Source organism: Bos mutus, chromosome 23 (assembly GCF_027580195.1).
Source record: "Bos mutus isolate GX-2022 chromosome 23, NWIPB_WYAK_1.1, whole genome shotgun sequence".
NCBI lineage: Eukaryota > Metazoa > Chordata > Mammalia > Artiodactyla > Bovidae > Bos > Bos mutus.
In genome coordinates, this window is record NC_091639.1 from 41,646,399 (window position 1) to 41,668,097 (window position 21,699).

Consider the following 21,699-nt stretch of genomic DNA (forward strand, 5'->3'; position numbering starts at 1 on the left):
CTGGAACGGCCAACTCTGAAAAGTGAAGGGTGTCCTGGTCATGCTGATGGTGGGGGTGGGGCGGGGGGCCATGGTAGTGCTGTTTACTCTCCCCGTTGTTCTGAATGGCTTTGGGAGGATGTGTGGAGAGATTTGGATTTTGGCAGCTGCCGTTATCTTGAGGCAGCCTGGAACCCAGCTTGGGTCCTCTTGATGACCTAGCAGAGACCACTGGGAAGTTACACATGAATTGTCAATTCAGTTCCTGTTACTTTAAAAAATTTTTTGCTTAAGTTGGCCAGAGTCATCTTGTTGCTTGCAACCAAAGGTTCCCAGCTGTAACATCATGTGTCCTGCCTTCTGGATGAGCTGGGTGGCAGAAAGAAGCAGATGTGAGCTGGAGAGAAAGATGAAGGAGCTTTGGAGCCCTCATTTCAACCCATTCAGAATTCTGTACACAGAATTTATTGACATTTTTGCTGCAGAAAAACTGACTCTCACAGAAGGAACACAGCCATGTTGTTAGTGTCCAGATAAAAGGGGGAACATACAAACCTGAGAGGCCTCTCACACTCCTCCTCTCACACTTGAGGGGGTCACTGCCCCCTCAAGGGCAGCCAATATTGACTTCTCTCAATACAGGTTACTCTGACCTGTTCTTATACTTTGCGTGAGTGGAATCACAGAGTCACCCAATATGTAAATTTGGTCTGGTTTCTTTTGCTCAGTATGACATCTCTGCATTTCACCCATGTTGTTGTGGATTTAGGATCCATTTTGGAGGTGGAACAGACAGGACTTGTGGATTCATTTGTCCAGTGCCCTTGGACAAAGCATATTACCCCTTTGAACTCAGTCCTCTCATCTGTAAAATGGGACCGAAATGCTAATTCACAGCTGTTAGTGCTTTGCTTTCCTCACTGAGCTCCTTCAAAGGGTCTAGAATAGAGCAAAGGTCCCAGGAGCCTTCTCCCTCCTCTTGTCTGAAAGAGTGTAGCTGGGATGTCGGTGGGAAGGTAAGTTGGTGGAGCCACTGTGGAAAATAGTCTCATGATTCCTCAGAAAACTAAAAATAGAGTTACCATATGATCCAGCAATCTCACTCCTGCACATATATCCAGACAAAACTATAATTCAAAAAGATACACGCACCCCTCTGTTTATAGCATCACTACTCACAATAGCCAAAACATGGAAACAACCGAAATGCCCACCGACAGGAGTGGATAAAGCAGATGTGGCACATATATGCAATGGAATGCGACTCAGCCATAAAGGAAGGAAATGGTGCCATTCGCAGCAACATGGATGCAACTAGAGACGACCATACCAAGTATGTCAGAAAGAGAAAAACAAATACCATGTGATACCACTTATATGTGGAATCTCAAATATGACACAGATGAACTTGTCTACAAGACAGACACAGAATCAGGGCACAGAGACAGACTGGTGGTTTCCGAGGGGGAGGGATTTGGGGGAGGGCTGGGGCGGGGGCGTGGGCTAGCAGATGTAAGCTTTATATACAGAATGGATAAACAGCAAGTCCTACTGTATAGCACAAGGAACTATCCAGTATCCTGTGATAAACCACAATGGAAAAGAATGTGTATATAAAAAGAATGTATGTATATGTGCGTGTGTGTCAGTGTGTATAACTGAATCACTTCATTGTACAGCAGTAATTAACACAGCATTGTAAATCAACTATACTTCAATTAAGAAAAAAGTCTAGCTGTGGCTGCCAGCACTGAGGCTTGGTGGAGTTCCAGTGGGCACTGCCCTCCCCCTCCCCCCTCCCCCACTGCATTTTCCAATTTGGAAAAAACTCTTTCCCTGGGTCCCATCTCTCCGCTCTGTCCTCAGTCCCCAGCCCGAGGGAGGACCCGGCTGTACTCTCAGTAAACATGCCGCCCCAGTACCTATGCCTGTTGGGGCTTTCAGTTAAGGAAGCCTCAGTTTGCACAGGCTTGTCTAGGGGGCTGGATGCTTGTTCAGATCCAGGAGTCTCTGTGATGAGCAGGCGGTCTCTGGACCTCTCAGGGCTGTGGTGGGGGTGACAGGGCAACCCGGGACACAGCCCGCTGGCCCCGCGCCTGTCAGGCCGGCCCCGCGGGATCTGACGCAGCTGCCAGGTGCATCCCGGGGTGACCGCACCTGGCGGCCCCACAGATTCTAGTTTGACTGGTTTGAGGTGCTGACGCACATCGGGAGTTTTGAAAGCTCCCCAGGTGACTCTAATGCGCTATGAAGTTGGTGACCAGGGCCAGGCGCACAGTGGGAGCACAGAAATGTTGACCTGGGGAGAGAGGTCAGAGCTGGCTGGGAAGGCTGGAGGGGCGGCTTCAGCTGCAGGCGCCTCCTCGCTGCTGTACCGCCCCCCCCCCCCCCTCCGCCCCACTCTGCCTTTCTTGAGCCCAGGAATCTAGGACAGCCCTAACCCGATGCCTTCCTGGCCCTCTGCACCTGGGGGGAGTGCCTCCCCCACCGCTCTCTGCCTTCAGCGCAGGTGAGCCCCGCCGCCGCAGGAATCCGAATCCGGGGAGGCGGTGGCCCAGCCAGGAGGGAGCCCCGAAATAGACCCTATCCCCCGCCGCCCCCGCTGCCTCCTCCTAGGATCTGCTCCAGTGAAAAACAGCCCTCTCGATCCGAGTGTTTATCCAGGTGTCGGAGCGGGGAGGGCTCTGAGTCCTGGGGCAGCGTAGACCCGGGACGGGTCCGGCTCAGACTCGCGGACCCTCCCGGGCCGGGCCGGCGTGTAGTGCGGGCGCTCGGGCACCCGGCGGCGCTGCTGGCCTGCGATGCGAGCCGCGTGGCGGCGGAGGTTCCGCGCGCGCTGATTCGGAAGGAGGCCCCTCAAGACCCTTCGCGGGGAGGAGGCGTCGGGGCTCCTCATCCCGAGGAGGTCTGGGCAGGGTTGCTGGTGCTCTGGGCAGGGTTGCTGGTGTTCTGCCGGAGACTGCCGGGACAGAAACCCGGCCACCATCTCCATCTCCGCATTCTTTTTTTTTTTTTTTTTTTGGTCTCACATTTCCCACATGCTTCCTGAGGACTGAACTTTGGGAGGACGGGCCCAGGGAGGTCAGGACCGTCAATCCATCTAACCAGTCGTTCGTCTCTGTGTCCCTCTAGCTGTCTACCCCCAGGCTCTAAACCAGCTTGTTGTTCAGTTGCTCAGTCGTGCCCGACTCTTTGCGACCCCATGCGCGGCAGCACGCCAGGCTTCCCTGTCTTTCACCATCTCCAGGAGTTTGCTCAAACTCATGTCCATTCAACCATCTCATCCTCTGTCGTCCCCCTTTCTTCCTGTCTTCAATCTTTCTCAGCATCAGGGTCTTTTCCAATGATTGGCTCTTCGCATTAGGTGGCCAAAGTATTGGAGCTTCAGCATAATTCCTTCCAATGAATATTCAGAGTTGATTTCCTTTAGGGTTGACTGGTTTGATCTCCTTGCAGTCCAAGGGATTCTCAAGAGTCTTCTCCAACACCACAGACTGAAGAAATGGGAGCTGTGTAGAAGACCTACACCCACCCTGCCCCAAGTCTGGGGAACTGTGTGTCCTGGAATTCTGGACCCGGGTGACAGTCAGCTGGGCCTTGAAGGTCAAGGAGGGGTTTCTGGGAGACAAGAGCACCTGATTCAGCCACAGAGCTGAGAGGGACCTTGGAGGACGTGTATGCAGCTCCTGGCTCCCTCCAGCCAGAGACCCTGAGTCCTCCAAGGTCCGCAGGGTCTCTGGCTGGAGGGAGCCAGGAGCTGCATACAGGATCTCACCTGGCCATCCACTGGGACCACCCTGGTGGGTCACCCTGGTGGGGGGTCTCCTCCTGATTGGTGAGGAAATGAGGCTGCAGAGGTCAAGGGGTCAACCGTGGCCCCTCTGGTGGTGAGTGTTCAGTTGGGGATGAATGCAGGCGTATTAGGCTCAAGTGGAGAAAGAACTGGACTTGAACCACAGAGCATATTGACCGGGTGTACAGGCTGGGGTCGGGCTTCCCAGGTGGTGTCAGTGGTGAAGAACTCTACTACCAATGCAGGAGACGCAAGAAATGCAGGTTGGATCCCTGGGTCGGGGAGATCCCCTGGGGGAGGACACGGCAACCCACTCCAGTATTCTTGCCTGGAGAATCCCATGGACAGAGGAACCTGGAGGGCTATGGTCATAGGGTCCCAAAGAGTTGGACATGACTGAAGGGAGTTAGCACGCACGCACACATGCACAGGCAGGTCAGCCCTGGTCCTGAACACCCAGACATGGCCTCCTGGGAACACAGGGGGCCTCTCCTGCTCCCAGCTTCCACTCTGTGCCCCGGAGGTTTCACCTGCTGTGCTCTCCTCCCTACTCACCTCCTGCTCTTGGAGGGGTCTGTCTGCCATCAGCCGTGGCCTCTGCAGTTGTGGGCCAAGTCTTTGCCCCTGGGAAGGCATTCAGGCTCTGCCAGCAGGTTGGGGACGTGGGGTGGGGTGGAGCCAGTGCTTCAGGAGCCCTGCTCCTCCTATGACTACCGTGCGCTGGGGTCAGAGAAGCTGTGGGCCGAGCGGCTGTGGCCTCGGAGCTGGGCCGTGCAGAACGGAGCCAGGGCCGGGGTCAGACTGAACGCTGAAGTGACGGTGCTGTGCAACCCTGGCCCATGGCTCCCCCTCTCTGGGCCTCAGTTCCTCAAGGGCTGGGCTGGTACAGGTCTCTGAGGTAGGGAGGGCGGGGAGGAGGGGGCCCAGGGCGGGTGGAGTGGGGTGGGAGGCCTGGGTCCTCTGGGCAGGGTGGGGCCCATCCTCCACCTGGCCCTCTCCCACCTGCCTCCTGCTGGTCTCCCAATGTCTCCTGTTGTGGGGGGCCTCAGACCCCACTCCAGCGGGTTGGAGTTCTATTAATATTTCAGTTGGATGAATTAAAGATTCTCCCCTCCTCCTTCTGACGTCCCAGGAGGGAATTAAAAGCACATCCAATCCAATCAAATGCCATTAAAATGCAGCCCACGGGGGTAGGAGATGGTGGGTGGGTGAGGGGTTTTCTTTCTTGGCACTGCTTTGTCCCCCTTGGGGGTCTAGGTGATGTTTGGTCTTCGTGGGTACAGGAGGCAAGGACAAGCTGAGGTGGAGGAAGGTGAGGGGTGGTCAACTGCTGCTGCCTTAGAGGAAGCAGAGCCCCCGAGTGTATGGCTCAGCTTTCCTGGATAAATGAGGTTGTGGGGATGGGCAGGGCAGTGACCTGACCATGACCCCCCCCTGCCATGCGGTATTTCTGCGTGGGGGGTGCTGCCGGCTGTGAGGATGAAAGCCTTGGAGACAGCAGGGGCTTGGGGATCTACCCTCTTTCAGGCGCCACTAACAAGAGGCAGGCCTGGGAGTCCTTTTAGCTTTCTGTCCTGCCCGCTGTCTGACTCCATCTTAGGGAGAAAATGCTGGGGCTTCCTTACCCACTGTCCAGGGGGTCCCTGAGGAGGGCAGAGGCTGGGGTGTGTGTGTAGGGGGGTGATGGAGGGGCCTGCCAGGGATCCCCAGCCCTGCTGTCAGTCAGCCAGCTGGGTTTTGTGGCCTTTGCCCCAACCCAAGGACCTGGGGCCTGTTTGGAGGACAAGCTAAAGCTTTGATCATAGGGCTCCCTTAGATCTAAAAAGCTCTTCTCAGCCCCATCCTTTCCTTCGAGTGGCTGCAGAATCATGGTTTGTATTTGCTGGAGGAGGGAGCGGAGGCTCAGAGGACAGCGTCATGGGACACATGCCCTCTAGCACAGGTGCTGGGGACAGTGTTTGAGGCGGGGCTGCTCTGCTCTCGTGTGTGATGATCAAGGAGGTGCAGTGGGTGAGAGGGAAGGGATTGGGAGGATGTGGAGAAGGCAGGGCAGGGGGGCGGTGCAGCCAGGAGGAGAGGCGTCCCCATTCCAGGCTGTCTGCCCCCGCCACCCCGTTCCCTCCCCCGCCTCCTGCCAGGCCCGATGGGTGGCAGCCCCTCCTGCCCTGGCCCCGGCTGCTGTCCTGATGCCCAGAGCCCTGCCGTTGGCGGGAGGAGCAGGCCAGCCAAGAGGCCCAGGGCGGGCGGGAGGGGCTTTTCAACGTTAATTGTATTTTGACATCGTGGCTGTGACATTCATCCTAATGACACTGGGCTCACAGCTGACAGCCCCCCGGAGGACGTGTGGAAGGAGAGGGATGATAAGTAGTTTTAAATTACAGCGTGGCAAAGAGGCCGGAAAATCCAGAGTCTTAAGAAAAAGGAGGCAGAGGGAGGAGGAGGAGACACTGAAAATCAAGGAGGAGGGAGCTTCCCCGGTGGTCCAGTGGCTGAGGCTCCACGCTCCCTAAGCAGGGGGTTTGGTCCCTGGTCAGGAAGCTAGATCTCGCATGCCACAGCTAAGAGTGAAGATCCTGCGTGCCACATCTAAGACCCGGCGTGGCCAAATAAATAAAAAAACAGATATTAAAACATCTAGGAGGAGGAAGCGTCCTTCTCTCTGGGGCAGGAATCAATCATTCATTTAACAAGTGAACATTTACTGGGCACCCACTTCATGCTTGGCACAGGCTCCGCCCGTGGAGGGTCAGGTGCCCAGTCAGGCTGTGTACCCCACTCCTCCACAACCTGGGTGCTCAGCCCTTCCAAAGCCTAATCCTCTTTCAGGGTCTAAGAGATGCTTCCTCTGGGGGCCCTGACCCCCAGGCTTCCCTTCCCTGGCACTGAAGATGTTGGGGTGGCCGCAGAGTGCCCCCTGTGCTTCCTCTTCCACGTCCCCTCTCTCTAGCAATCTGGGGCTGACTGTCCCCTCAATCCTTACCCACCTGTTCCAGCTTCTGCCAGGTCAGGTCCCCAGCGCTGGGGTTTAGTAGAACCGTGTTCAGGACCCGCTCTCTGCTCCCTCTGGTCTCTTTCCTCTTCCCATATGACGGGGGTGGGGGTGGTGGGTGGGAGGGTGTAGACAGAGCTGTACTGCGGACCTTGGAGACTCTTTGGTCCAAATGGGATGATTCCAGGTGCATAGGCTTTGGGGGGCCTAGTGGTTTTGGAATTGAGAGAGATAATATGGCACAAATATGATGTAGTGTGCAACATCCCCGGGGGCCTGGGGGTAGGACCCCAAAAACAAATATGCTGGCCCAGGTTCCTGAGGTAAAAGAGATTTCTCCCACTGAGGGAGCAAGACAGGGACAATGACTCGATTTCACATCAGGTTTTGCAGCTAAATGAGTATGCTGAAAATTTATGGACAAACTGCTTTACAGAGCCTGTGGGATTTTGGAATTGTGGAAAGGTTTAGCTTTAGCCAGCTTATTAGTCCAAGTCAAAGACCCGAGAAAGTTCCAGGCGGTGTGGGAAGATTCCTGAGGTTGGAGCCATCCCAGCCTCCAAGGGGTGGTCACTCCTTGGCCTGTCCAAGAGCCTGGCCTGGGGGAATTTCCAGGTACCCATGCCCTTGAGACGTAGTATCTCTGTGGGGCAGAGGGGGAGGGCTGGGCTGGTCTGGGAGGCACAGCAGGGATGACTTACCCCAAGATGTTTGACCCAGGGCCTCACCTCTGACCCCAGCTGTCCTCAACCCCGCTGAGCCTGCAGGGTGACTCAGGATTCTCTGCAGAGCCTGGGGCTGGGCCTTTTCTTGTAGTCAGCTCTTCATCCCGCAAATGACCTGCCAGGGCACAGGGATTGTTTAAACAACCCACCCCCCACCCCCAGCAGAGACATCTCCATGTCATGGCCTGGTTGAGGGGAAACCAAAATTGAAACCCATCAGACCCCATGCAAAGGAGAAAAGGAAAGACATAAGCATCTGAACGCAGAGTTCCAAAGAACAGCAGAGAGATAAGAAAGCCTTCCTCAGAGATCAATGCAAAGAAATAGAAGAAAACAACAGAATGGGAAAGACTAGAGATCTCCTCAAGAAAATTAGAGATACCAAGGGAACATTTCATACAAAGATGGGCTTGATAAAGGAGAGAAATGGTATGGACCTAACAGAAGCAGAAGACGTTAAGAAGAGGTGGCAAGAATACACAGAAGAACTGTACAAAAAGATCTTCACGACCCAGATAATCACGATGGTGTGATCACTCACCTAGAACCAGACATCCTGGAATGTGAAGCCAAGTGCGCCTTAGAAAGCATCACTACGAACAAAGCTAGTGGAGGTGATGGAATTCCAGTTGAGTTATTTCAAATCCTGAAAGATGATGCTGTGAAAGTGCTACACTCAATATGCCAGCAAATTTGGAAAACTCAGCAGTGGCCACAGGACTGGAAAAGGTCAGTTTTCATTCCAATCCCAAAGAAAAGCAATGCCAAAGAATGCTCAAACTACCACTCAGTTGCACTCATTTCACATGCTAGTAAAGTAATGCTCAAAATTCTCCAAGCCAGGCTTCAGCAATACGTGAACCGTGAACTTTCAGATGTTCGAGCTGGTTTTAGAAAAGGCAGAGGAACCAGAGATCAAATTGCCAACAGCCGCTGGATCATTGAAAAACCAAGAGAGTTCCAGAAAAATTATTTCTGCTTTATTGACTATGCCAAAGCCTTTGACTGTGTGGATCACAATCAACTGTGGAAAATTCTGAAAGAGATGCGAATATCAGACCACCTGACCTGCCTCTTGAGAAACCTGTATGCAGGTCAGGAAGCAACAGTTAGAACTGGACATGGAACAACAGACTGGTTCCAAATAGGAAAAGGAGTACGTCAAGGCTGTATACTGTCACCTTGCTTATTTAACTTAAATGCAGAGTACATCATGAGAAACGCTGGACTGGAAGAAGCACAAGCTGGAATCAAGATTGCCAGGAGAAATATCAATAACCTCAGATATGCAGATGACACCACCCTTATGGCAGAAAGTGAAGAGGAACTCAAAAGCCTCTTGATGAAAGTGAAAGTGGAGAGTGAAAAAGTTGGCTTAAAGCTCAACATTCAGAAAACGAAGATCATGGCATCTGGTCCCATCACTTCATGGGAAATAGATGGGGAAACAGTGGAAACAGTGTCAGACTTTATTTTTTGGGGCTCCAAAATCACTGCAGATGGTGACTGCAGCCATGAAATTAAAAGATGCTCACTCCTTGGAAGGAAAGTTATGACCAACCTAGATAGCATATTCAAAAGCAGAGACATTACTTTGCCAACAAAGGTCCATCTAGTCAAGGCTATGGTTTTTCCTGTGGTCATGTATGGATGTGAGAGTTGGACTGTGAAGAAAGCTGAGCGCCAAAGAATTGATGTTTTTGAACTGTGGTGTTGGAGAAGACTCTTGAGAGTCCCTTGGATAACTGCAAGGAGATCCAACCAGTCCATCCTAAAGGAGATCAGCCCTGGGATTTCTTTGGAAGGAATGATGCTAAAGCTGAAACTCCAGTACTTTGGCCACCTCATGCGAAGAGTTGACTCACTGGAAAAGACCCTGATGCTGGGAGGGATTGGGGGCAGGAGGAGAAGGGGACAAGAGAGGATGAGATGGCTGGATGGCATCACCTACTCTGTGGACATGAGTTTGGGTGAACTCCAGGAGCTGGTGATGGACAGGGAGGCCTGGTGTGCTACGATTCACGGGGTTGCAAAGAGTCGGACACGACTGAGTGACTGAACTGAACTGATCTGAGACCCAGTGGGTGAGGCGGTGGCTCAGCCCACTCCACGTGGCGATCATTTCTCATGTGTTCCAGGCCTGCCAGTCTCTCCACAAGCCCCTGCACCCTCAAGCTCACTTTGATCTATTTCAACAAAATCTAACTTCAGGATTTTCCAAGATAACTGTTGTCTTAAAATTTTTTTGGGGGGGACATTCTATACAGCATGTGGGAATCTTAGTTGCCTGATCAGGGATCAAATGTGCACTCCCTTCATTGACAGGCAGAGTCTTAACCACCGATCACCGGGGAAGTCCCAAGATTCTTCTGAAATGGAGAGGTCGTAGGGCAGCTTGGTGAGTTTGAGTTGCCAACCCAGTGGGTGGGAAAAGGATGTCAAGGTGTTTTCCCTTGCTAGGGAGACCAGAGTGAGAGCAGGAAGAACAAGTCTGGTGTGGCAGAAGGGAGTGAGGTCAGACCTCAGGAAGAGCTTCCAGGTCACACCATGCAGAACTTTGTGTGATTGTTTCCTCTAGGACTACCTGCCCCTAGGGAGGCCTGTGTATGCAGGACTGGTGGATTAAAATGCCCCCCTCCCAACCAAGGACCCCACCAGTATCAGTCAGGTCAGCCTCCTTTAAAGGTTTCAGAATAAGACCCAACACCAAAACCCAGCATCTTAGAGAGACTGTAGCCCAGCGTGTCATGTCACTGATGGGGAAACCAATGCTCAGAGAGGTTGGGCAGCTCCCCCAGGTCATACAGCCTTAGCACTGAGAACGTGGCCTCCTGCTTTTAGCCCTGTGCCCCTCTCCCCGTCAGAGCACAGCTCTGAGGAGTGGGACGACTTGCTGAAGAGCAGTTTGGAATTCAGGCCCTCATGGCTGGCCCAGGCCAGGGCCTTGCTACGCAATTCCTTGAGGTCACTTGTCCTCACCCTTCTCCAGGCTCTGTAGTTCCCTTTTCTACAGGAAAGGAGACCCCAGATGACATTCCTAGAGGTATGCATGAGGGTTTCTGCATGTGTGTCTGAGGGTCTGTGTGTGTGTGTGTCTGTGAATGTGTATCTGAATGTGTTACTTTGTCTGTGGCAGGGGTGTGTCTGTGTATGTGTGTGTGTCTGTGTGTCTCTGTGTGTCTGTTGTTATAAGTCAAGTCAGCCATGAGTCAGCATGAAGGAGGTGTCCCTGCTGGACCAGGCTGGGGGTCCCAGGTGAGGGCTGGATGGCTGACCACACACAGTGAGGCTGGAGACCTGGAAGCCTGGGGTGGGCCAGGACGGCTGCCCAGAAGCGCTGGGCCTCAGGCTGGGAAACTTCAAACTGGACGAGTCCACAAACTCAGCCATCTGCCAGCCAACAGTGTTTCTTTTTTTAACCCCTGAAAAATATAGCCTGCCCAGCCTTCTGCGACACAGCTGGTGGGGGGTTGGGGGTGGGATAATTATGACCAGAGTGCAGGCAACGCTGAGGGCCAGGGGGTGGGGAGAGCGACTGAGTTCCTTTGGTTCTCAATAAACCACGGCCCACTTATGTTCAGTTTCATTCATTCATTCATTCCACAAAAGGATATTGAGGACTATATTCTATGTTAACAATGGCAGTGGCTTCCATTTCTGGACACCTAAATACAGGACCGGGTGCCCTGCATCTATTGTTTTATTCCTTCTTCGTGACGGCCTTGCCAGTAGGGCCTGGTGCCGGCCTTTGTGGACCTTGAAAGGAATCAGAAAAAAGACTCCCATCTTTTCAGCAGACTTAGGCTCAAGACAGGATATGTCGTGTGTCAAGCCCAAAGCAGGTTGAACTTGAACCTCCAGCACCCCTCCCTGGGTGCATGGCATGCCAGTGGTTCCGCTGTGAGGCCAGTGTCATGGTCCTTGTGCAGGTAGGAAGCTGAGGGGCCCTGGGCAGGGGACCCAGCTATGCCTGGGGCTTGGCTGGAACCCATGTAGGCTGTTCCCACTCTCCCGGGGTGACTTGAGTTTTCCTCCAAGCCCAGAGCAGTGTACACTTGGCTGGGCAGAGCTGCTGGACAGCACAAGCTGTGGTGGCCTTAGCTCATCCATGCCTCTCTGAACTGTGTCGGGCTGAGGTGCACGTGGCCCTGGATGCAAGCTTCAAGGGCAGGTTGCAGCGCTGCTCTCTGTGTATTTCTGGGACTGGGAATGAGGCGGGAGCTTGGTCAGTGCTGACTGCATTAAAAAAAAAAGGCATGAATGAGTCCATGATCTCGGCCCTTCCATCAGAGACTTCAGTCTAACTGGGTAAATGAGACATGTATTTGGGGCTATCACATGCGAGCTTTACAAAGACAGTTCATGCTTTGCCAACATGTATTTATTCACCAGACATTCACTGAGCTTTTGCTACGGGCCAGGCACAGTGCCAGGCCCTGGATGAACCGTGGTGAACAAGATGTGGTTCTGGCCGGGCGGTGTCTGGAATTCTGGAGGAGGGGGTGTCTGAGTGGGTCTTTGGGAAGACACAGGGTATTGGATGGGGAACAGGGAGGGAGAAAGGGCAGACTCGTAGGGCAGGGTCATGACCTGCTATTCCCAGGCCCTTCCAAACATTCCCCTGATCTAGAAGAAATCATCTGTGGAAATGAGGGGTGGGGTTGTGGGGGCACTGAGTCCCCCAGGCCTGGGCACACTGGAGCCCAGTGGCACTCTGCAGGTCAGCCGGGATGACTGATATGGGGGAGGGAGGAGGCTAGTCAGCCGCTCCCCCCTCTGCACTGCCCCCCACCCCCAGCTCCCTGGCACTGTGCTTAGCACCCTCCCTGGGACAAGGACAGTCACACACGTCACAGCTCTAATTGAAGACGCTTCTGCAGTCTGGGACGAGATGCTCTTGCAATCCTAAGAGGCTGCAAGGCTCCCTCCCGCTCTTCCTCCCCTGCCTGTCTCTAAGGCCAGCCTTCTCTGGGGGATTTTCTTGGGGGATTTTTCACAGCATCCCCCCACCTCCACCCCAGGGCGGGGGCGTGGGGTGGGGGGGGAGGAGAACCAAGGCTCCAGCTTCTCCCTGCCTGAGGGAGGCTCCCTCCTACCTGCTGGCCGGGCCACCTGTTACACTTTGCAGACCAATGCTGGACAGAGACCAGTGGGCTGTGGGCCATTGGGTGGGGGTTCTCCCAGGCTGGTGGAGATCTGGGGCGGGGCCGGCCTCAGTAGGAAGGCGCCCCTGAAGGCTGTGTGACCAGGGTCAGATGGAATCCCCGCCCCATCCCGTCCTGTGTCATTTGCTCAAACCAGGAGCAGTGAGGTGGGCGAATGAACATGCCACTTGGGGGCACATGCCACGTGTGTGGCGCAGATGCGTGAGAAGCTGGCCCAAGGTGGGGGTTCTCAGTGATGCTCCGGGAAGGTGGGAGCGCCGAGTAGTGTGACCCCATGGCATCACTGTGTTTGTGGTACTTCTCCGGGAGTGCTTCAGGAGGCTCTGTTCCTTGATCCTCGACCTTTAGGGTCAGGAGGGGTCCCTGCCAGCTCCTCCGGTCGAGGTACAGACATCCGCCCCCGGGAGGAGGCGGGAGAAGGGGGCTTCCAGGAGAGGGCGCCGGTGGGGCGTGGTGGGAGAGGGAGCAGAAGGCGGGGCGGGTGCGGAGGGGCGGCGGGGCGCGGGGTGAGCCCCAGCCTTGTAGCGGAGAGGTGCGGGGTCGGGGGTGGGCCCCAGGCAGCTCCCTCTTTAAAAGGCCTGCGGAAGCCGCGCGCTGGGCCCCACTGCCGCACAAACTTGGCGGGCCGGGCCCGCGCCTTCCCGAGCGCGGCCGCGGCCGTGGGCGCGGGGCTGAGCCGCCGCGGCTCCCTCGGCCCTCGTGGTCCCGGAGCCCGCCCCTCTCGCGTCTTCACTGCTCTCCGGTCTCCCGCTCCCTCTCTCGCTCGCTCGCTCTCCAGCGCGCTCTCTCGCTCGCTCTCCTTTTTCTCCTGCTGCCGTGCGGCTGCCGCGGCGCCGCCGGGCGCCCGCATCTCAGCCGGCGGCGCTCGCGGCTCGGCTCCCGCTCCACTGCCTTCCCAGCGCGGAGCCCTCGGCCGGACGCCGCTCCCGGAGCCGCTCCCACTCTCCCTCGCGCTCGGACGCCGAGCTCCGCGGCGGACGGAACCGAGCCTCCCGCCGCTCCCTAGCTCGCCGGCTCGCTCTCGGAGCAGCAGCCGCCCGCCGCGCGCTCGGAGGCAGCCCGGGCCGGGCGGCCGCCAGCTCCTTCCCGCTGCGTCCGGGACTCCGGGCGGCTCCTCGCCGGGATCGGTCCGCAGCGTCAGAGCCGCCCGCCGCGGCCCGGGCTCCGGCCACCGCGAGCCGCCAGCCTCCGGCCGCCGCCTCCCTGCGCCCCCGAGCGCTCGCCGGCGCGCGGTGAGTTGTGGCCCGCGGGTACGGGCGGAGGGGACGGCGCCCTCCGGCCTCGGGGGCGCGAGCTGCGGCGGGGACTCTGGGGTTCCGAGAGGTGGCCTCTGGCTGGCTCCCACGCTCGGCGCTGCCCAGAGGAGGGCCGGTGGACCGGAGCTCTCGGGGCTGGAGGACAAGGGACCCGGGGTAGAGGGTCTCTCCTCGGGGCTGGGACCGGGAGTGGGGCGGCGGGTCTTCTGCGGGTCCGGGGGAAAGTGTTCCTGTGCCTGGGGTTGTGTCAGGTTTCCCCGGCTGGGGGGTCGAGCCCGCGCTCAGGTGGGGACTGTGGCGTCAGTGCGCCCCCTCTGCGGAGAGGCAGGGCCGGCGGGGGCGCGGGCCGTTCTGTGTCCCGGTCCCCGCGGGTCTCTGGGCGGGAGGGCAGCGCCAGCCATGCGAACTCCTTCCCGCGGGCCGGCCCCACGTCCCGCTCCCCTGGCGCCCCAGCGTCGCATTGGTCTCCGGCCGGCTCCGGCGCCCGCTGGCGCTCGGCGGAGGCGGGATGGGACGGCACCCCAGGGTCTGGGGTCTCCCCAGGGCCCTGGGACTTCGGGGTCAGGTGCTTCTCAGACACTCGGGACCGACCCTCTCTCGGACCCTGATGAACCTTTGCTTCTACGCGAACGCCCGGCGGGCAGCCGGCTGAGTTGTGTGTGTGTGGGGGGGGGCGGTTTGGGGGGGTCCCCTCCGGGGTCGGGCCGAGTGTGTATGTGTGTGTTGGGGGTTCCCCTCCGGGGTCGCGCCGAGTGTGTGTGTGTGTGTATGTGTTGGGGGTTCCCCTCCGGGGTCGGGCCGAGTGTGTGTGTGTGTGTTGGGGGGGTCCCCTCCGGGGTCGGGCTTCCCAGTCGCCCTGGAGCTGGAGGCGTCCCCTCCCTGAGCGGGGGCGGGGCTGGAGGTGGAGGCCCGACTGCGCGAGGCGCCCCCGCACCGGGGCGGTCTGAGGCTGTTTGTGCTGAAATGGGGCGGCAGTGGCGGCGCAGGGAGTCCTGAGGCCCAGCCTGGGAGCGCCCCTCCCCCAGGCCTCGAGCGACACCCCCGCCTTCAGACTTTCGGCCCTTGTTGGAGGAGGGTCCTTGTTTCTCCAGCCGCCACCGCCTCCCCACCCCCGCCCCAGTCCTGCTCACCCTCCTCGCCCTGGTGCGGGAGAAAGCTGCTCTGCGGGACTGCGCCGGGCTCGCCTAATGGGGTGCCCCGAGCCACGTGTCTCTTGGAGCTTTGGTGAGTCTGTCTGCTCCTCTGTCAGTCTGGCAGAAAGCCCGATGATGGTGGAGGGAGGATCGTGTGTGTTTGTGATCCTCATATTCCTCCCCACTCCATTCTGGGGTGAGGGTGGAGGCTGTGGGCTGCCGGTGGGGGGGGCAGCTCTGTAAGAGTCTCCATATGGGGCACCCTGTCCCCACAGCCTCCCTTCGCTGGGCCAGCTCATGCTGGAAGTGAAGAATGTTCTAGTCCCCACTTCCCCTTCCCCAGGAGACTCCCTGGCCCCCACTTTCTCCCCGGCTCCGCTTGGGGTCCTGGGCCTCATGCACTGGATGGGTGCCTCTGCTCTGCAAAGGCTCAGAGCCTGAGGTGGTGGGAGAACTTCCATGAGAAGTTGAGGATTTGCAGGAGCTTTTCTAGGGCCTCTCCTGATGTTGCAGAGAAGTCCCACAGAACAGTCTGGAGGCCCCTGGGTGTGGTCACCCAGCGGTCAGGGCAGGGGGGCTTATTTCCTCTCCTGGGCAGGCCCTGGGGCTAGTGGCAAGGAGGCTACAGTGGGGAGTAGGGATCAGAGTCCCTGCCCCTCCCTGGGGCCCACGGAGGACCACTTTCCAGAGGGCCTTCCCAGCACCTACAGTCCTGTCCTTGGGGCGGGTGGAACCTTTGGTGATGGTGCCTCTGAGCCTCTGCCCACCCACCTGTGAATTTGGTGACCGCGGTCTTCATCTCCCCCCAACTTCTGTCATTCTAGCCCTCAATCTCCCCTTAGCTGTCAACATCTTCACCCCTGTCAGGGACAAAAATATCAAAAAGTTCTTTTCTGAGGTCTGAATCACTTATAGGGCTCCCCTCCCAGGGGCATTTGGTTTCAAGAGTTGGAGAGGAGGAAGGCAGTGCTTAACCCAATGGAGTGCTCTACTGGTGGTGGATTTCCAGGAGAGCGGTGAATGGGATATTTGGGGGGGCATGCAGTACATCCCATAAAACAGGGCCTGAGCTGGCCGAGGGCGAGGAGGGTGCATGCCAGGGTTTGCACTAGCCTCTTGGCCTCTCCTTCCACCTGCCTCCTCCCCTTGCCTTCCTCTGTGTGGCTTCCTCCTCTCCAAGGCTGGGTGCCTCCCGGAGGCAGGCAGGCGGCTGAGGTCGGCAAGGGAGCCTTGGCAAGCAAGCCTGTGAGAGAGCAGTGTGCTGGCCGGGAGGGTCAGGGGGCAGCCCCCACCTGCTTCCTGAGGGGTCCTCTGCCCAGCTTCCTGCATGCTCAGACACACCCAAACCCGCCCTGCTGCAGGGGGACAGCTGGCACGAGATGGTGGGACCAGGACCAGCCTTTATAAAGACTTCTGAGCTTTATAATTACAGCCCCTAGACATATCCTCTCCCCCAGATCAGCGTGGAGCCGGCAGCCCCTAATTACCACCCGCCCCAAGACATCTGCCCACCCCGGCTGTCCTCCTCTGCTCAGCCTAGCACCCCATTTTCCAGTGGGCAGGCCCCACTGAGAGCCTGGGCAGCTGGGCCCGCCAGCCGCCGGCTGGAAGGTTATCTCACTCCTGCAGAGTGCGGCTGCCTGTGCCACCCGGAGGAGGCATGGGGGCGCTGGCATCTGGGCGCTGGCCCGGCTCGCTGGGGCTGGCAGAGCTGCCGACAGCCCAGGCTGACCTGAGGGAGGAGGCCGGGGGGCTTCCCCCGGTGGGCAGTGGGCCCGAGCGGAGGGCACCAGCTTCTGGTGCCTCCTGCCTCTGCCCCCCTCCACCCCCCCAGCCTGGTGCTGGCTCCTGAAAAGAGCAGGGAGAGCTTGTGTCTCGGTCCACTCTGCCCTAGTTAGCAGGGGACTATCAAAAATTAATTTCGAGATCTCACTGCCTTTGGCCCTTGCCGGCATGCAGACTGCCTTGGCTCCTGGGCGCTCTAGTTCTTTCCCTGCTGTGCAGCTTCTGGCTTCCCTCCGTTCTCTGCCCAACCCCAGGCTGCAGCTCTGCCTTCCCAACGCACTTCCTTCTCCCTTCCAGGCCTGGAGTCAGGCTCTGGGCATCTGCCTCACACCCTCCCTTCTCTTTTCCTGCCGGAGCCTGGCTCCTGAAAGGGAGGCTTAGGAACTTAGGGACTTGCTCAGGGAAGGATGCAGCCTGCCCCCCCAGCCTCCAGCCCATAGGCCTGTCCAAGTTTTTGTTGGCTCCTTGGGAAAACCGAGCACCACAAGGATAGTGAAAATCACCCCTTAAATTAAAGTTCCTGTCGAAATGTTTTATTATCAGCCTCACCATTGAGCAATCTCATGGCAGCAGCGAGGCATAAATATATGTGTACACAAGTATATTAAATAAACTGGGGAATGTGGTGCATAATGACATTATCTGGACCCCATTCAATTAAGGCAGATATTATCTGTGGTAATTGGGAAATGCCAGCCTGTGATGACAGTTGGGCCGTTCTGGGCCGAGCCTGGCTGATGGGCAGGCTGCGGTGTCCCCCTGAGCCTCCCTCTTCTGGAGAAAGCCCCAGCCATCTGGGGGCTCTGATGACACTCCCAGAGAACTCAGCTGGCTGCTTGTCCCAGGCTGGGCCACCCGCATAGGGATCAGGAGGTTTGGGTCCTGCCCCATCCTCCACCTTCAACCTGCCCAGCCACCACCCTGTCCCTCAGGGGGGCAGAAACTAGCCTGTGGACCTGCGTCCTGGCTGGGCCGTGACTTCTAGTAAACATACCGCAGCGCTACAGGGTTATTTTTAGATTTGGATATAGAAGTAAAGGCTGGGGACTTGACCTGGATTCTGAAGTTTCTGGTGGGTGATCACTGCTCAGATGTCACAGCGCCTTCTTCATGCCCAACCTCAGGGTGGCTTAGGGTGGGGAGTCTTCCCCACAACCGTGGTTCTACCTGTGGCTGTGCGAGGCAGGAGGAGTTGGACATGGACTTGCCAAGCTCGTGGGCCCCAGCTTCCCAGTGCAGTGCTGGGGTTCAGGAACGGGGACCGGAAGGAGGAGGAGAGAGAAAGAAACAGCATTAGTGGGAAGCCCTCAATAGCAACAGCTGCAAACAAAGACACTTGCCCCTTTGGGCGCTGGGCTAGAAAGCTGGGTGGTTCTGGCAAGAGGAGGTGGGGTGGGGTTGAGGTGGGAAGGAGAGGTCTGAGGGTTTGCATGGAGGTGGGGGCCGCTGCAGTAGGAGACACCGAGCAAGCAGGAGCTGGTGGCTAGCCCCTCTGCCCTGGGAGAGGGGGACAGTCAAGGCTGGGCATTTTCTGGGGCCTTCCCTGGTGGTCCAGTGGTTAAGACTCCGCATTTTTAAAGCAGGAGGTGCAGGTTTGCTTCCTGGTCAGGAAACTAAGATCCCACATGCTGTGCAGCATGGCCAAAAATATTTTTTTAAAAAGGCTGGGCATTTTCTGGGCTGAACTGGTGGGCCCCAGTGCCAATGAGATATGCTTGCTTAGCCCTCCAACTGATGTGAACTGCTGTGGCCTGAGTGGGTGGCTAGCGTGGAGCCTGTGGTTTCTCTTGTCCTGAGTCCCTGGCTGCTGTGCTCAAAGTGGGCCCTGCTTTCTCTATCCATACTGTGGCCCACCAGGCCTTGCTTGGCTTTGTGCTTGGAGCCCCCCCCCCGACCTCCTCTCCTGCTTCTCCGCCTTCCTACTGCTGTCCAGTCATCCTGACCTCCTTGCTGATCCTTGAACAATGATTGCTAATTGTATGCTCACCTCAGGGCCTTTGCACTTGCTGGACTCTACCTGGGATGCTTTTCTCTCAGATACATGATTCATGCCCTTCCTGTTTTTAGTCTCTGTTCAAATGCCACCTCCTCTGAGAAGCCTTCCCTGACTATCGTTTCCTTCACAAAGCCCCTGCCCGGCCATTTCCTTTCTTCTCACCTGCCTTGTGTCTCTTCATAAGCCCTGGATCCCCATCTGTGTGTAGATGTATCTGTTGTCTCCCCTGCACCACCACTGGATGTGGGCTTAACAGGGCAGGTGTCTGTATCTGTTTTCACTCCCAGCATTTCCCCAGTGCTAAGAGCAGAGTCTGGCACACAGCGGGAGCTCAGTACACACTTGGTACACACTCGGATGGCATGTTGCATAACTGAAGGGTCAGGGATTATGTTTCACACCTGATCATATAAGCGAGTTGCAAGAATTCAGTGCAAGGTCTGAGGTCCACTCTGTGGACCTGGAATGCTGCTGCTGCCCCCCGCCCCCTGCCCTGTGTCCCCACTGGTGAGGGTGGCGCTACACTGGCTCGGGGCAGGGACCTGCCTTTGGTTGTTGATGGAGAATTGCCTGTGTTCTGAGCCTGGAGCCAGGCCCTGGGGATGCAGAGATGAAGGTGATGCTGTCCATGTGGCCCCAGACGTGCTCCCAGGCTCACCAGTGTCAGATAACCACGTACAGAGAGAGGCTTTAGGGCATTAACCGTGGAGGAAAAGGGCCCCCGCCCCCACTGTGGCCTCCTTCTTGCTCTTAGAACATGGCTCAGCCTGGGCGAGTGCCTGCGAGCAGGGCTGCCCTTTCTATTCATCTAGAAATAGATTACCTGGGAGAGGAGGGTGGGAAGGGCCCAGGGATCATCCGTTCACGTCCCCACACCCGGGTGGGGGACACGAGGCGTGGTGCAGGCTGGGGCGCAGAGACATCAAGGTGAGGAGGACGTGGTCCCCCCAGATGTGGTCCATGTGGGGAGAGGGCTGTGCTGCTGGGGTTTGAGGAAGCTAGCAGAGCATCCCCTCTCCCAGGGACTCAAACAGGTGGAGGTTTGTTGCTGGTGCTGCTGGGGTAGAACGGACTTCTGATGACCTGCTCCCAGGGTCTAGGCCTTGCCCATTTGAGAGGAGACTGTCTAGCAAACCTCACCTCTGCCCAGCCATTGCAGCTCCCCAGGGGGACAGGAGGGAGGGGGGCCTCAGAAGTGGCCTGCAGTGCAGTGATTTCGGCCCGGACTCCCACGCAGGTGGGGCTGTGGGCGGTGGAGGAAGGAGGGGGGAGGCCTCAGGTTCTCTCTCATGGTTCCCTGTGGGGAGTGGAGCCCCAGCTCCTCCTTCCGTGGAAACGTGAGATGTGGGCCACAAGGCATCTAAACAGCTCAGGAGGTTCAATCCCGATCCTACGTATCTATTCACAGTCCCCCGAGTTCTCCAAGCACCTGGGCTGGGCCAGGCACTGCAGAGGTCAAAGTGAATCCAGCCCAGGCAGGTGCTGGAGGGAATGGGGGCAAGCAGAGAGGGAGGGGCCACCGCAGGTCCGGAGGCTCAGGAAGGTGGGGAGGGGGCGCTGGGGGCCCAGGGGAGCCTGCGGGACCCTCTCTGGGCCTGGCTCTCCTGGCTCTACCCTGGGGGCTGGTCTGCTGGCCTGCAGAGGAGCCGGAAGCCTGAGAGGGTGGGGAGGTGGGGAGGAGCGGGGAGGGAAGAAGATGCTCCCCACCCCTGGGAGCCAAGTGCGGGGTCCTTCCCTGTGTCGCTGTCCTTTATTTCATGTTTGAGAGAAGTCTGTTTCTTCTTTTGCTTTGGGAGAAGCAAAAGCAGCTCGGTGAAAACTAAATTGAAGTTTAGTAAATCGCAGCAGCTCTTCTGGTTGTCGGTTTGTGGTTTGTGGTTCTTTCTGGCCCAGGCCCTGGCTGGAGACGAAGGACTGAGGTTAGGCAGGAGAAAAGCCTGGAGTCCTGCTTTCTGAGGCCTGGAAGAGGTGGGGGTGGCCAGTTCCTCAGATGTCTGAGAGACCCTTGGGTTGTGGGGTGGCTGGGCTGGAGTGGGGTAGACGGCAACCATCTGCCGAGCACCCCCCCTCCCGCCCCTTTCACTGAAGAGAATGTTCTGGAAAAAGCCCACCGGCCAGTGAACTATTGCTTTACCCTGTGCCCCTCCTCCCTCCCTGCAGAATCTGGCAGGTGCCACAGAAGGAGGTGCTCCAGCGGCTGGGGAGTGGGGAGGGGGAGCGAGACTGAGCACCCGGTGGAGACTCACCTGGGGGTGGGCAGGCGCACCTGCGCGGTCCTGGTGAGTTCACCTGGGGAGGGACCCTTCCAGCTGTCCCAGAGCTGAGCTTTCCTGGCTGTTTTGGACCTGGCTGGGGGGTGGGCAGTGGTCTGAGGGCTCCCCCTTCCCCTGCAGAGGGAAGCGCCCAGCCCTGGCGGGGAGGGCGGATCAGGCTGGCTCCCGCCCCTCCCTGCCCTCCCCCAGCTTCTGTTCTGCTGGCTCCTTTCACTCACAGGTATTTTTACTTTTCCCTGGGTGCCTGTTATGCAGGATCAAAGCAAGCAGGGGAGGCTGACAGAGGCGGTGGTTTGCCCGGGTCTTGGAGGAGCTCAGAAAGGGCAGGCCTGGTGGGACTGGGAGCTGCAGAGGGCCCGCTGCAGGCGGCTGGGACCCAGTCGGTGGAGGGCGGCCTGGGGCCTCGATTCTCATCTCGCAAGTGCTTGCCTTTCTCCTCACTGAGGCCTTCTTTCCACGTGCGCCTGCTTTCTCCTGCCTGCGGGGTGTGTGTATGTGTGTGTGTGTGTGTGTGTGTGTGTGTGTCTATTTGCTTATGTTTGGGCTCCGCTCAGCCCGGAGGTGCTCGGGTTTCAAGAAGAAGCTAGTGTTGATCCCTCATGAAG

The 21,699-nt window shown here is 57.6% G+C and overlaps 1 protein-coding gene across 2 annotated transcripts in view; it reads left to right on the forward strand.

Moving 5' to 3' along the window:
- The first annotated feature begins 13,253 nt into the window (after positions 1 to 13,253).
- The window catches only part of GRM4 (glutamate metabotropic receptor 4), a 114,906-nt gene continuing 106,460 nt past the window's right edge, over positions 13,254 to 21,699 (forward strand). For both annotated transcript variants that reach the window (XM_070360659.1, XM_070360660.1), the window contains exon 1: positions 13,254 to 13,883. The gene's annotated coding sequence lies outside the window, so the exon portion shown is untranslated. The remainder of the gene's footprint in view (positions 13,884 to 21,699) is intronic.